General features: G+C 35.8%; 1 protein-coding gene across 1 annotated transcript in view; it reads right to left on the minus strand.

Moving 5' to 3' along the window:
* The window catches only part of MTUS2 (microtubule associated scaffold protein 2), a 273,935-nt gene that overhangs the window by 124,903 nt on the left and 133,150 nt on the right, over positions 1–15,882 (minus strand). The window lies entirely within an intron of this gene.

Consider the following 15,882-nt stretch of genomic DNA (forward strand, 5'->3'; position numbering starts at 1 on the left):
AAATTATGCATACTAAAGGATCCAACAAAAGTAGAAGGCAAACAACAGATGCTTGCTCTCACAGTGAGGCAACAGCAATATGGACAATGAACCTAAACACTTGACGGTGATTGCATATTACATTTTATGCCTGTGGTGTACCATTTGCCACAAGCACCTGTGAGGGGATACACATATCTCATGTCTATTGTGGCAGATAGATGGCGCTATAGAACAGTCTGTTTCCTGTGCACATGCAGATTTAACAAACTATTTTATCATCCCACAAAACATACAGATACCTAATGAGATTCATCAAAAGAATAATGTCAGTGCAGCTGAACAAATATATACAGTTTGGAAACATCAGTATGTTCAAGCATTTTAAATAAAAAATAGTTTGCCTATAAGTACATTTTTGTAAAATTGTAACATTGTGAAATTTATCCTTCATTTTTCATGTCATCTTTCCTATATGGATCAGAAAATTAGGGCTTTTTACAAAATATATCAGAAAAGATAAATATATGCTTTGTAATGTACTTTTATACTTTATTACAATGTCTAAATGTTTCTCATTTATGGGTCTATTAGTCATTGACTATAAGATATATATACAGCTTCTTCAAAGAGAGATTCCCTCTTCACTACCAGCATGCTCACTGCAGGAAAATCATCAAATATTCTCAGTTACATCTTTTTTTATGGAGACATGCAAAGAACAGACTTTGAAAGTAATTGAAGTCTCTTCAAATCAAGCTCTTTGTAACCCTCAGACTAAATATGCCACCATCATATTTTTCCATATTATTTAGAAAACATGTATTGAATCATTCACTGTACTGGGAAGATGCAACATTTAAAGGCCATGCAATGACCCCTTAATCAAGGAAAGATTTGGTCTTTAGGAACAATCTGTAATGACACTTTAGCACCCTATACTCTTATATGGTGTGTGGTTGGGACCTACAGATTCTGGTAGAGCTAGACCTCTAGACCACAGCACAGAGAGAAAAGTCTTCTAACAAACCTAGACACCAAAGTTTCATTTAGTAAGTATTACAAAACTCTTTTTACTGTACTTAGTTTGGAACCTGGACAAATTCTTGTGATTATATTGTTAAAATATCAGTTTTTTAATTAACATAATTTCTATCTTCCAATTTAACATTGCAAAAAATTCTTGTTTATCACGTCACAGACAAAGCTGGTATTTGGAAGATAATTATGCTCACTGCATTTACAATCAGCAATTTGCAGTGCTGAATTGAATTTAATCAGTGATCCCTTTTCTGGCAGAACAGTAAATCCTTTAGACAGGAGCTCTTTAGAGTGAGAATTGTTACTGCTTGCTGTGTAATTACCTAATCTGTATACCGAAGACACTCAAGCTGGGCTGTTTTGTAGTGTTTATTTTTTAATGTGTAGCTTGCAAACATATTGTTGCTTCTCTAGCCACTTATTGCACCGAGACCACAACACATGTTGCCTGATAATTAATGAGTCTGACAATCTGAATTATTATGATTCAAATTTAATGAATAATCTATCAATCCTAGCCAGTGTGTATGCCAAAAAACGGTGTAAAAAATGATGTTATTTATGTGACAATAAATAATATATATATGTATATATTATTGACACCTGCCTGAAGTTAAATAGATATGTGATATTTTTGTAAATTTGCATCTTTAACCCAAACAGCAAAATCAGAACAAAGGTATTACGTTGCCACTAGAAAAAATTCTAGGCATTTATGCACTGCTATGCCCTATATGCAGAATACTGCAGGTTGGTGTACTATTTAAAATTTAAAGTCCCCAGAAACAGCTCTGCCTTATACACCTGATCACCCTATTTGTACATTATTAGAGATTGCCCACCAATTGAGATTGCAGTATGACACCATTATTTATCATTTTTATGATAGATAGATAGATAGATAGATAGATAGATAGATAGATAGATGACTGCAGAAGACCCAGTTGTGGCATAGCTTGGTGCATGTTGTAAAACTTTACTATGCACAGAATACCCAATCACATGCAAGGAAAAGTTAAAAACCCCAGATTTTTGTTTGCACGTAAATAGTTGAAATCAGCAAAACTACATCTAATTCACTAAGCTAAGTGAAAAATTCATTGGTAATAATTTACTTGAATAGTGAATAAATTGAATAGTCAATGTGCCCTTAGTAAATCAACCTATTATTTCTTTTTATGCAGTTTACCTGCTTTTAATTCAAACAATAGGCATACGGGAAAGTAAAAATTGATTTAATAAAATATTGTTTGAAGAGAACACACATTCACTGATTTAAACCTGTGAACCACTTCAATAAGTAAATCTCTCACAAGCCTTAGAGAGTAATTGAATTCAGTTACTTAAAATTGACATTTTTGTCATTATATCACAAGATAACATGGCTGTAATTATGTAAAATGTATAATAAAATCATAATCATAACGCAAATGATATTTTGCCATATACTGGTTTTCCTGAGAACTGTGCAGTGTCACAGCAGCAGAAGGAGAAAAAACTCCAGTTTCCACTATGACAATTAGGGTAATAATTTCTCAAATCTTTAAATAATAGGCTGCAATAAATACTGTAAAAAATAAACAATAACTATTTTAAATAAAAATTTCAACTAAATGCACTTGATTTATTACATAGCCAGTGTGGGAAAAAACAAAGTCTTCCCCCGGACCTAACCTGCAATGATAAACTTGAAATGAACTTTATCACATTACCAGTCTCATAATAAAAACATAACAAGGCTTGTAATCCTGTAACACCAGCACTGCCACCAGTGCTGATGTGTGAAGCTTATTCTTCCACATTTAGGCCGCTTTTACGCCTTTGTACACACTACACTAATAAAATAAATAATGAAATAAAAAAATGGTAATACAGATGAGGCTTCAGATGCACATGTTTAAAGGGATCGCTCATTGCATATTTGCTGAAAGCACTGTTTTAACATGAGCTTTGTACACACAAACTGCTAAGTAAAGCACCTGCTTTTCTTCAGCATGGCCACATTGTCATCACACACAGATTTATACCCAATTTACATTTGACTTAAAGGTTAGGTTATCCAATGGAACTGGAATTTTGGAACCTTCTACAGTCCTATTGTTTTTAGTGTGGTTTGCCATTTAAAAGGATAACTGTAGCTTTGCGTTAAGTTGTTCCTAAAGTGGACCTAAACCAAGAAAACAAAAACCACCAGGAATTAATAACAAACTCCCTGGCTCCTGGTGGCTTTTTGTTTAAACTTTAAACTATATGGTGCATGCCAGCCACTGGGGATAATGTATCTCTTGCACATGTGCATGACCAGGGTAGCTCGGACCTTCTAGCCCATCCTTTATAAACACCATTGTCATAACTACCGCCTACTTCCAAACCTCCCCCTGCTTACCAGCCACTCCCCCCCATTAAATACCCCAACACAAAATCTTGGAATTTAAATTGGCTGGCAAGCAGCCGTTTATTTAAAACACCATTAAATAAAGTTAACTTTCCAAATAATTAACAAACAAATATCCAAATAAAATAAATGTCAAATAAAATTACATTTTACACATTGATAAGCATACATTAACATAAATTAACACAACACTCCCTTATTAATATAATTATTATTAAAACGGGATTATATAATGTTAACATATTACATTGAATATAGCTTAATGAACCCAACAACTTAATTCCCCTTTTAATAATACATAACCATTACAACAATATCCATAATGTTATCAAACTCCCAATTATACACCCAAACAACCAAGATGCAGGTCTCAGAAGGCAAACTCCGCACCCAACAAGAATTGAACTCTTCCAACATCTCCACCTTGGCCCCTAGCTGCCCAGCACTGCCTTCAGGAGCCATAATCATCCGTTCACCATAAAGGGGGAGACCCCACCAAAGGGGATCCCCCCTGCCAAAATCCACCACTTTTCCAATACACTGAATCCCTGCCTTCCAAGACCCCAACCGCTAATACGAACCCAACTCTCAACTCTACCTAAACATAAGAGGGAGGGTGGGTGGGAAACTTTTTCTTTCCAAAAGAGGGCCTCTCACTATCGTCCAGCCCTTTTAACATCTCCCATTCCTAATCTCCTCCTACCCCACGTTGTATACTAGCCCAGCCCCCTCTAGCAACACTACCTTTTTCTTAACCCCTTAAAAGCTCTGGGCTAGGCCTAGCACCCGGTCATGTGACCCTGCGCCTAATTCTTACGGCTACTGGCCTCTCTGTTGTTTCATCATTCAATGAGCAGGATCACCATCTTCATGGAAGTCCGTCATGGAGCTGTGAAGGTGACGGTGCCCATCCCTGCAGTGATGACAGGTCCTGACCCACTGTGTATACTTCCTGATTATGGCAGAAGCTCACCACCCACCAATGAGTTTGGTTCTGCTTTAAAATAGCCCACACTCCCTCTAACTTGCTCCCCAAATTTGTTTATACAGCTCTGCTCCTTGTAGATTCATGTACAGTAGAATCTTTACTTATTTATATGAAAAGGCCATTCAACATTGGGTTTTGGTTTGCATCTGTAAAAGCTGGTCCGAATCTATAGCCCTAGAGGTGCCCCAATGGCCAGTAGTCAGTATATTCTCTGCTTAGGTATGGAGGAATTGGCCTGTGCTTTGTTAGGTTTCATTTATGTTCCCTTTTCTGTAATTTCCATTTATAATGCTGTTTTTTTGATTTTTTATAGTAGACTTTCCTAAAAGATATATCAAATGTGGTGACATTCATTTTCAGAGGACAATAGGGACCGTGCATGAGGGACTATTGAATTTTAAAGGGTTGTTGTAATGGAGTTTGTCTTTTACAGAATATTTTTAGTCTCCATCCACTCCTGAAGCATATGTACAGTCTTTAGGATCTCCTGTAGAATGTCCACAGTCTCTGGCTATCTACTCTAGTATCATTGTAGTCACAGTGTATGTTATATGCAGTCCTATAGTGATCTCAGGGACCATACTTGAGGCCTATATTATTAATAAAACCACTGATGTAAGCATAAAAAGCATGTAAGTTTTGACTGTAGAACACTTTTACTAGTTGCTCAGTACCTAAACCCAGCTCCCATTTATGTTTAAATGCATCTTTTTAAGAAATAATATTCTTTAAAAAAAATAAAGCCAGGGTAAAGACGTCTATGCCCTATACACCTATAATAGTATGACCTTAATTTTCTTTGGTAAGAATGCTGCCAGAATTACTTCAGTTTATTGTTACAGTAACCTGGATACACTGTCATGCCTGCAAAATAGAACTCACGTAAGGAAAGCATACAGAATTCATATGTGTTCTGCATCAATGATTACTGACATAGCTGGACACCACTGAGATTACCAAGCTTTCCTCTAACCACTGAGCCATCACAACAGTGAATACAGCTACGTGATGATCCCATCTATATTGGACATTAAAATGTGGCCTATTTTTATTACTTATGAAGCAAACAGAACATGTACAATCTCATTACCCTTGGTTTTGTCAGTATCACCCAAGCTATATGGCTTGCTTTACCCCGAAGGAAGGTAGATTCTATACCTACATTTCCTTTCTAGGGATATCCAGCTTTTTCAATTGGAATGAAATGCCTTAACTCATGCCAGCCATGCCAGTGTCACCATGAGCTGTAAAAAAACACTTTATTCTATCTTTTGTATTGCAAAAGAACAGCTTTAACTCCCATAGTCAGTCTGATTTAAAAACATTTTTATATGCTAGAGATAAAGAAAATGTAATATTAAGTATTTACATCCCCAGCAACCCTTCTATGTATATACATACCAATGAAGGTGTAAATGATCAAATATGTAGGTTAGAGTTGGATGATATTATCATCACCAGAAGGAAGACGACTGCAATGGTAACAATCCCTTACTGAATTGGCTTTGTTGAATTTTTGGACATTGATATAGTTTTTTTTTTTACTCAAATAATCTTCATTCATTTTTATTTAAAGTATTTATTATTTATTAGTACTGGTTTGGAATTTAAATTGTTTATTCTAGCCTTTTTCAAGGCAGAATCCTTGAAATAACTGTCTGGTCTTAGGGAACCCCTGCTATAATAACAATGATCTCAGCTCAAAGTACATTAGCTTGGTGGTCAGTAGCAACAATTCCTTTAACATTGCTGGTCAGTGGGAAGAATGTCACCCTTATAGTTAGTACACATTTTGGGGTTGGCAAAACTATGATTACAAAAAATGTTACAGGATAGATAGATCTTTTTCTGTAATCTTACAGATAGTCAAAAATATTGTTTGTGTCTGTGGTAACCTAAGAGGCACACATTGCTCATTGCTTAAGAAACCCTTACTACCTGATTGAGAGGCACTGATTTTTTCAGTGATCTAAATTTTTTTTAGTGCTACACATTTGGCCACAAATGTATAGGTTTTTGGATATTTCAAATGCTGGTATTAGCTTCTTTTTTTTATCGATATATTGGGGGTCCTGACACAGGCATTTGTGTATAATCAATATAAATATAATGCAAGTATTTGCCTAGAGTTGCTCCTTAAGTTCATTATATGGGAAAAGGAGGTACTAGATCATTTTGGTATATATAAATTGGGCAGCTGGATGATATTAAATATGTTATACTGGTAAATTCACAGTTAGAATTAGGTGTAACAAAGTCCCGTCTGAATACCCAAATAGCAATTTCACGTTTAATTGGATCTATCTCTTATTAATTTAGCACTGAATTAGGGTTTTTGCATAAGCTGCAATTACTTGAAATTTAATGAAACCCATATCAATTGGAATAACTTTCATTTCATACACAAGGTCAGTTATTCCATGAATATAAATGTATTGGAAAACATAATTATAACACCTTTTCTAAGCAGCCTAAATCACATCAGTAACAATGACATAAATAGAACAGATGTATAAATATAATACAATTACAGCCATTGTAAATGTAAAACTAACAGGGAACATTCATAGAACCTTGATGGAAACATAAGACAGGTTAGCCCAGGGCCATAGTTGGAATTTGTCTATGTAACAAAGTTCCAGGTGCATTCAACTAGCATTTCACATCAGTTTCAAAAACTTCTGCATAGTAATGTGTAATACTAATTTACAACACACAAGAACATAAAGTGTTGACTGACTTGCACTGCAGTGTACTTCTTATTACATAGAGTGCACATAGTGTGCTTGATAAAACAAAAATTATTTATATTAATTAAAAAAAAGAAATTACAAAAAGCGTAGGTTCTGTTTTGGTTTCGTTCTTGTTTGTTGGCAAACCATTCTCAATAAGCATGATTCCTTATGTACCTTTTGTGTGCTTGCAGAAACATCCAGCAATGTAGCGCCATAGTTTGAAGAGGACCTTAACCTGCAGGAGTCTTTTAAAATATTGAAATATTGGAAGCTCCTGCTGCAGATGATGCCTGTTAATTGACCTTAACGTAGAAATCCTAGTGTCTTATTTAGCAGTTATATACCTACAAAGTAGTTTTTAAATGTATCAATTTCCTGCGACCATGGCATAAATCAATTTGCCTGTTATTGATGATGTGTATATGTAACCTTAAATAACTAATATTCATATCTGTACAGCACAGCTGTAGGGCAAAAACAGTAAATAAAGTGTTTTGAAAAATGTAAAAAATGCTGGAAATTATGTTACAAACGTTGCCTATTCCAATCAATGAAATCTAATGTATAGAGATAAAACTTTTTAAACTGCCCTAGCAATAAAATATAAATATTATGTAACTTTTTTACATAAAAAAACTTTTTTTATTAACTTTTAAAATGTAATTTTAAGGTTTGTCCTGTACCATTGCAGTGGCAAAGATTGAAGGGGAAACCCGTAGCCCCTGGAATACTTATGTCACAAATTTCAGGAGGCTGCAGGCTGCTCTTTCTGCCCATGCCCAAGATTGGGCACTGCATTATCGTGGACATCATACAAATGTAAATAAACCAGCAAGCAAAGTGACATTGGTGCTCGGTTATTTAAATTTGGAGGTCCTGTTGAAAGACACTTCACGTGATCTCTCGGATTCACAGAGTGAGATTAAAGCTGCGTACACACTTCCAATTTTTATCGTTGGAAATGAACGACGAACGAACGACGAACGATAGATTGGACAAAAATCGTTCGTAAAAAAAGTAACCAACGACGCCGACGAACGAGGATAGTCGTTGGAAATGAACGACCGGACCGGCGGATCGGATTGGACGATGATCGTTGACCATCTATCGTGTGTACGGTCGTTCATTGATCGTCCATGGTCTGAGCATGCATGGTGAACGAACGTTCGCTCACTTCCTGTGGTGCACGTCACTTCCTGTATCGTTCAAACGATCGCATCTATCGTGTGTACAATATCTGCGAACGATCGTGTCATTATCTGTATGTACAGGATCGGTGCTATACGATTGTTCGCAGATATCGTGCAGGATCGTTCGTCGTTCGTTTACCAACGATAATAATTGGAAGTGTGTACGTAGCTTAAGAAAGATAAAATAACTTTCTAAAACCTTGTTTATAGAAAAAAATTCAACAATAACATCAAACCATACAAATTCTACATTTTGTTGTTATTCCAATTTTGCAGCTTAGTTTCAATCATGTTCACAGTGCAATTTATCTTTTAAAAATATTACATTAATAATAATATTTGCATATTACAAATAAAAAGCATCCAGATTGGTGCCAGTTGGAGGAGCCACATTGTACACTCTGTGCTGCAAATTATAAATGCTGCTCCTGCAGGTACTTCGCCTCTTTAGTTAGCAAGCTGATGAGGTGAGCTCCCTGATGATGCACATACAGCTGCTGCTGATCCCAGCTGGGGTTTACATTTCAAAGCAAATAAAGGTCTCTATGACCTTTCTCCCGATGAGAATCAAATGCTACTAGGGATGTATTCCCACACTATTTATTCCGCAAACATAGTTTATGAAGTCACATTTCCTATGCTGTATTTGGGGTATAAAATATGCTGCTTATTAAAGTCAATGTGCAGATGACCAATTCGGAGTTGGTAATAAGCAGTTTTTAACAGTAAGTCAACACATTTTTGACATTATTATGTATGAATATATGTGTGTTTGCAAGTTAAACAACACAAGAAATACATGATGCATTTACACTGTATTAAATCTGTCTAGAATGCAGTTTACATTCTCCTTTAGGGACTGGATACTTTTTAACGGCTTTGCAAAACCAGGGATTTTCAAGGGTAAAGTCTTTTTCTATGTATGTTCTATTCAGCAAGAAAAGTATTGACTGAAATACTTTTATTTGCTTTTTAGTCAGCTAAATATAAAATGAAGGGCAACCTCCTTCCTTGTAGCATTTCCCAGCATAGAAGGAGCTCATCTTGACTTTCTAACTGCAGTAGAACAAATACAATGGGTAGTGCTGGGCTTTCTAAGTACACCACCAGTCACTGAAATATGTGCTACTTAGTATTTATATACCTGTAAAGTAAGAGTCTTATGCAAATAATAATATCAAATATACGTTTATATATATTAAAAACAATAAAAAAATGACTAGAAATCTTTATAGGTTAAAATTAAACTGGCTTATTATATGGTATAGTACAGATATGGTATAGTACAGATGTCTTAGCATTTTCTACTTCTCATATTTATTTTACCCTATTTTTCCAGGACTTTTTATTAAGTCAGAAATCCATACTCATACCAGCATATGACTGCATTTATCAAATATGGAATAATATATGGTAGCACTCAGAATTCTATGTCACAATCTTAACACTGTCAAATTTTGAAACCAAAATTTTTTTATATATATATATATTTTTTATATATATATATATATATATATATACACACACATATATTTATATATAGAGTGAAATATATTATTGAAACTTGTTTAAAATGTTTTTTATATATACATACATCCTAATATGAATGCTATTGCTGTGTGTGAATATTTTGAAGATTTTAAATGTATAGCCTGTAGCTATAGTCTTTTGACTAATAGCTCTGCCCAACGACTGTAACCTGTTCTCTCAAAATGCAAGTCTATCAGTCTGTTTGCTTGCTTGAAGTGATAGAAATAATACATTATCCAGGTGGTTCATTCCTGGTATCCCAGCAGTTACTCTGCAAATGTGGCAAAACAAATCTGCCAACCAATTCTTAAAGCTTGAAACAGTAAGTATGTAAAAAGTAGAAATTTAAAGAAAACCATAGACCCCATTCACTAGACTATTGGACGTATAGGATCTTAGCTAATGATTGTAGGTAATAATAAACTCTGACACAAAAAAAACACCAAAGGATGATACTACAAATACTTAAGTGTTTCACCCAGGCCCTAATTGCAAATTATAAACTAATCAGTTAATAAAATAATAAAAATAGAGTGGAAAGGTGCTATATATGATAACATTTGATTGCAAATTTAGAGAGTGTTTGATATCACTTAGTTCATATAGAAGGGATTAAATGGCCTGGATAAGGCTGCTAGTAAGTGTTGGCTGGTAGATTTGCAGCTGTTTTTGGGATCCAGACCCAAAGTGTCCTGGAAGGAATGGGTGGGCCGCGCTCATCCTTTTACAGGCCAGAAATTGGTGAGGACTCTGAAGACCCTAGCTGATTATCAATGTCCACCTGTTTTTGAGATGGGGGAGTTGAAGCCTGAGGTCAGGTGGCTCAGGTGGACAGGCTATGTGCAACCTGCATGCTGGGAAATCCTAGGAGGTCTCTGAGTTAGGTCTGCAAGACCAATATCTCTAAAGAGCTTCAGAGAGAGCCCAGAGGTCAACTTTGTGTTTTTACTGTCATGTTGTAAAGACATTAAACACCTGCAACCCATTGAATTTGCTATAATATATAATATTGGCCTTTACTTGAAACAAGCTATGAATAATGTTTAACTGCACACCAATCTCTCTCTTTACAAAGACTCCCTAAAAGGACAATGTTCTTCAAATTAAATTAACAAGTGACAGAAATTAAGATATGAAATATTCTACTCTGAGTTTATCAAATTTTTATAACAAAAACAAACGACATTGGTGACAGCCAAAGAGCTATGATTAATATAAAGATAGATAAACGTGGATAAAAAGTAAGGAGCAAAGTTTAAAATGTTTGCTCCACTAATATTATCAAATGACATCTACAACTGTGGTCCAGCCTGGATGTTATAGCAGACAAATGCTAATCAGTTGCATGTAAGGATGATCCTTAGGTTTTAGTAATATCACTCACACCTTAACACACACACAAGTAAGCAGTCAATGATGATAATAGTTGGTATTATTGGGGCATGTTCCCAGTAACGTTTGTAATCTCCCTGTCTGCTTTTTCCCCCAGCCACCATCATAATAGTTCTACTAGTGGCTGAGCTTTTCTTTCCACATGATGAATAATAGCTGCTGGTAATTGTTTACAAACTATTTAATTTCTTCTGCACTACCCCATGTGTTCTCATGGAAAAAAACCTTTAGCCGCACTCATTTATACGTGGCATGTGAAGAGAACGCTTTGAAATTCACACAACATACACATGTATTGAATTATTTCGCTCAATATGCAGATTTGTCCCTAGGTATTGGTGATCTCTCAGCAGGTACTTGGGATATTCTGATGGGCACGAAACTCTGAAAATGATCATTAATGTTGCCGTAAAACCTGTATCCTCTCCTAGTTCATTTTCATATCATTACTGTTATGTGTCAAGATTAACCTTTAGAAGCTGAGGACAGACATTTTTGCTGTGATGATAAAAATTAATCATGGTGACATTTGAGCTGTTATAAGAAACACTATAATAAAATCCTTTATAAGTCTCATTAAAAACAGTAAACATACATAAAATTGGTATGGGTAAAATGGTTTTGTGATTTTAAGAAAACTGGACATTATCTAATATTTGGGTTTAGGAAGTATAGCAAGGGTATAGCAAGTATACCTTTTATGCACATTGCTAAAACTAAAACTGAAATTCAGGCACTAGAAGTGTACTTGATGTAGTTTACATCAACCAATGCCCCATTTTTTGCATAATGAAGCCTAAAAGATTCTATGAAATGTGCAGGAGATTGTAGTAATGACAGCTAGTAATTTCTATTTTCATTTACCTTGAGTAGGACAACCATTTATGTATCCACTCCTTGTGGTTCTATTAAGGCAGTGCATCACCCTGGTCAGTAAAACCCTCTCAGGTCTGCCCCTACCAACAAAGCCATCTACTGCAAGGTTATATTCCCAAGGGCTCATGATAAATTTTGTCCTGTGGGGCATGAGATCGACAAAGGACACCTCACAGATTCCTCTTTTGAAGGCTGTAGATTGGCAGGACATAGTGAGGCCATGATGAATCATATTTTAAAACTTGGTTTACTCGCGTGAGTTTACCGATTATTTCTTTAGCAACCCTGTTCTATGTTCATGTAATGCAAAGCAAAAGGTTTGCTTCAATGCCTCCCTTCCCAGCAGTGCATATACATCTTTGTTTTGTTTTCCCACTGCTTAATTCAGCCAACAAGGACAATGCAAGGAAATCTGAGCATAGAGGAGTCCCATTTCTGGTAGTGCTGGTGCTTGATGATTGACCCAGCATTGCCACGTGGGAAAAGCAATGTTGCCCTTAACCTTACATGTTTTCTTCCTCCTGAAAGCTGATCGTCTGCAATCAAGGGCATTAAAGCTGACCTGTTGCATTGCTCTCCACAAGGAATGCACTAGTGCATTTTAAATACAAGTCTAGGTAACAGAATGTATTTATATTTGGACTTTTTCTGCTGCAAATCCTTTTTTAGTGCTGGCTGAATTTACAAGTCTGCCTTCTGGGAATATAATATACACTGTCTGAACAAGTTAACTGAGTCTGCCCCTTGTGAATAGTAGAAAACAGTTTCAATCCTGTAGGGATTATCTATTGCTAAAAACACTCACTCCCTGTAACCCAAAGGTCTAAAAAACTCTAATATATATATATATATATATACATATATATATATATATATATACATACATATATATACACATATATAACAAAATGCATGACAGAGCAAACAAAGGCATTACAATTAAAATGTACAAAGATCAATTATAGCTAACACCAGAACCATATGGCTGAAAACGTGAAAATAAGTGAAAAAAAATGTAAAAAGTGTAAAGTCTGCCAAACACAAGATCCACTACTGATACCATAGAGAAATAAGATGTTTTTTAATATGTTTTTAATGATAGGAGAAATCGAAAAGGCAGAGAAGCAAATATTATTAAATTAATTGTGATTATATTAGTGGAAAAAAGGGTGGGGAGAGGTCAAAACCTTGAGGCAAGAATAAACAAAACCGTTACCCTAGGATATCAAGGGATTATAAATAGAAAGAAAACACCAATTGTAAACCATAAATGTTAGAATGAAGATACATCATAGGTCAAATGAAAGGATAGAGAATAAAAAAAAGAAAACACAATAGGTCCCAAACTGGCATTAAAATACAGAAACCCAAATATACTAGTTTAAGAGGAAGTTTCCTGAATTTAGAAGACTCTGGGTAGATGAACCAGGGATCTGAAGAGGGAAACTGCAGCATTGCAGAGTGACAGCAGCATTGAAAGTAGGAACCACTGTTTTTAAAGATATAAAAAGGTTTGGTTTTGCTGCCTAAAATGGACAAAGTGGATATTTTGAGACAGAAATGCTAGGATTAAAATACAAAAAATAATGTTTCTAACACACATGAAGTTCAGTAAAGCTACTTGTGGACAGTTTAAAGGCAGACATGGGATGTGAACTCCCTAGCTGAACGAAAAAAAACTTGCCTCAAGGGAATCTGTGGCCATACTTTGGACATTAAACTATATATATTCCTTATTTTTATTAGTTACAAAAACGATTTAAAGTGATTTGATACTTGTTTGATATATTTGCTCTTTATTGACACAGTAGCATGACACAGTTGCTGTAGATTTGTCACCTGTACATCCATGATGCAGTTTGCCCATTCCACCACATCCCAAATAGGCTCTATTTAGGACAAGTGAACTCATAGCCATGTTCAAGCCAGTTTGAGATTATATGAGTTTTGTGATGTGTTATCCTGCTGGAAGTAGCCATGAGAAGATGGATACACGGCATAGATATAAAGGAATTGGCATGGTCACAAACAATACTAAGGTGGCATTTAAACTATGCTTAGTTGGTAATCAGGGGCCCAAAGCATGCCAAGAAAATATCCCCACACCAGTACACCACCAGCAGCATACAATGTTATTACAAGGCAGGAGAGCTCTATGTTTTCATGTTGTTGATGCTACCATCTGACCCTAAAATCCAAATGTTGCAGAAGGAATTAGGACCCATTAGACCAGGCATAATTTTTCTCATGTCTAGATTCAGTGAACCTGTGCAAATTATAGTCTCAGGTGCCTGTTCCTGTCATAGGAGTGGTAAACCTGTGGTCTCCTGCTGCTGTAGGTTCCACATGTTGTGCATTCTGAAATGCTCTTCTCCATACCTGGGTTGTAGGGAGTGGTCATTTGAGTTACTGTTGCCTTTCTATCATCTGGAACCACTGTGGCCATTCCCCTATGACCTCTGACATAAAGAAGGTATTTTCTATGGCTGTGCATGAAAATCCCAGCAGATCAGTAGTTTATGAAATACTCATACCAGCCCATAATTGGCAATTTTGAATTCTTGGTAATAAAGTCTTCCTTTTATCCAATATCAACCAGATACAGGATACACGGAGACAAATTATGCACCAAGAAACCTCTTGAACTTTCAGGTCATAAGATGTAAAGGCGTCTGTAACGGTGCCGAAAATGAAAGCCATGATGCTTTGAAATATACAGGAGGAAAGTCACATGGGGGACTAGGCTCCAGGGGAGGCTTTTTTCATTTCTTTAGAGCAGGGAGGGAATGATTAATCCTGATTCTGCTGGAGGGGTTCACATGGGCAAAAAAAAAATGGTATACTATTTAGTCTGATTGGCTGGCAACAAATCTTGTTTCTGATACAAATTAACCCTCATATGCGATTTTGCATGAGTTACTACAGCTATCAACGCTATAAAAACATGTCCAGAGGAGGAAAGTATAAGCAATCTGAGGGAGTACAGACAGAGTATAAAGAGCTTTACATTTAGTATTCTATCTACTTCTGATGTGCCAAACCTTCAGGCAGTTTCACAAATGTGAACTATGGACCAAGAGAGAGAAAGATAAACGTGTATCTGCTCTACTGACAAAGCTTTTCTGGATATTTTACAATCTTATTAATTACCAATTTAATCTTCAAACACGCAATCAGTGTCTGTTTGATCCCTTTAAGCCTTGTATTTCTTTTTACAAAAAAAACTTTTAAAAACATTAAAGAATCTTCTCTAATAGAATATGGAGTTTACTATAGACAAGATAAAATATAAGGAGCCTGTTTAAAATGCAGATGTAGAAGTTGCAAAGCTGTTAGCTGCTCCACTACTGTGCAAAGATGCTATCAAGACACATGGCATGTGCATGTTCTACTGTACATCTCCAGTTCATGACATAGTAAATGCAGGATCAAGGTGAAACCTTCATAGTGTGTGCAGTTTCTTTGAAAAAGAAAGTGAGTTTATTGAAGAATGGATGCTAATTCTTCACTGGACTCCTTTATCTCTCAGGAACAGGGGTAAAACCATATCGGCACAGGATTTGGCTCAGGTAGGGAAGAATTAGTTCCAGTACTCCAGCTGCATATCTAAAATTCCTTAAATGTCTAACAGACAGAGTAAGATTTCTATATGATGAATGAAATACAAAGGGGAACTAAAGCTTTGAGCTAGATTTGCTGAAACTAGGAGATGCCTGCTGGTGTTTCAGCATCTATCAATATTCTAACCATAACTCT

This window comes from Pyxicephalus adspersus, chromosome 1 (genome assembly GCF_032062135.1).
Source record: "Pyxicephalus adspersus chromosome 1, UCB_Pads_2.0, whole genome shotgun sequence".
Classification (NCBI taxonomy): Eukaryota; Metazoa; Chordata; class Amphibia; order Anura; family Pyxicephalidae; genus Pyxicephalus; species Pyxicephalus adspersus.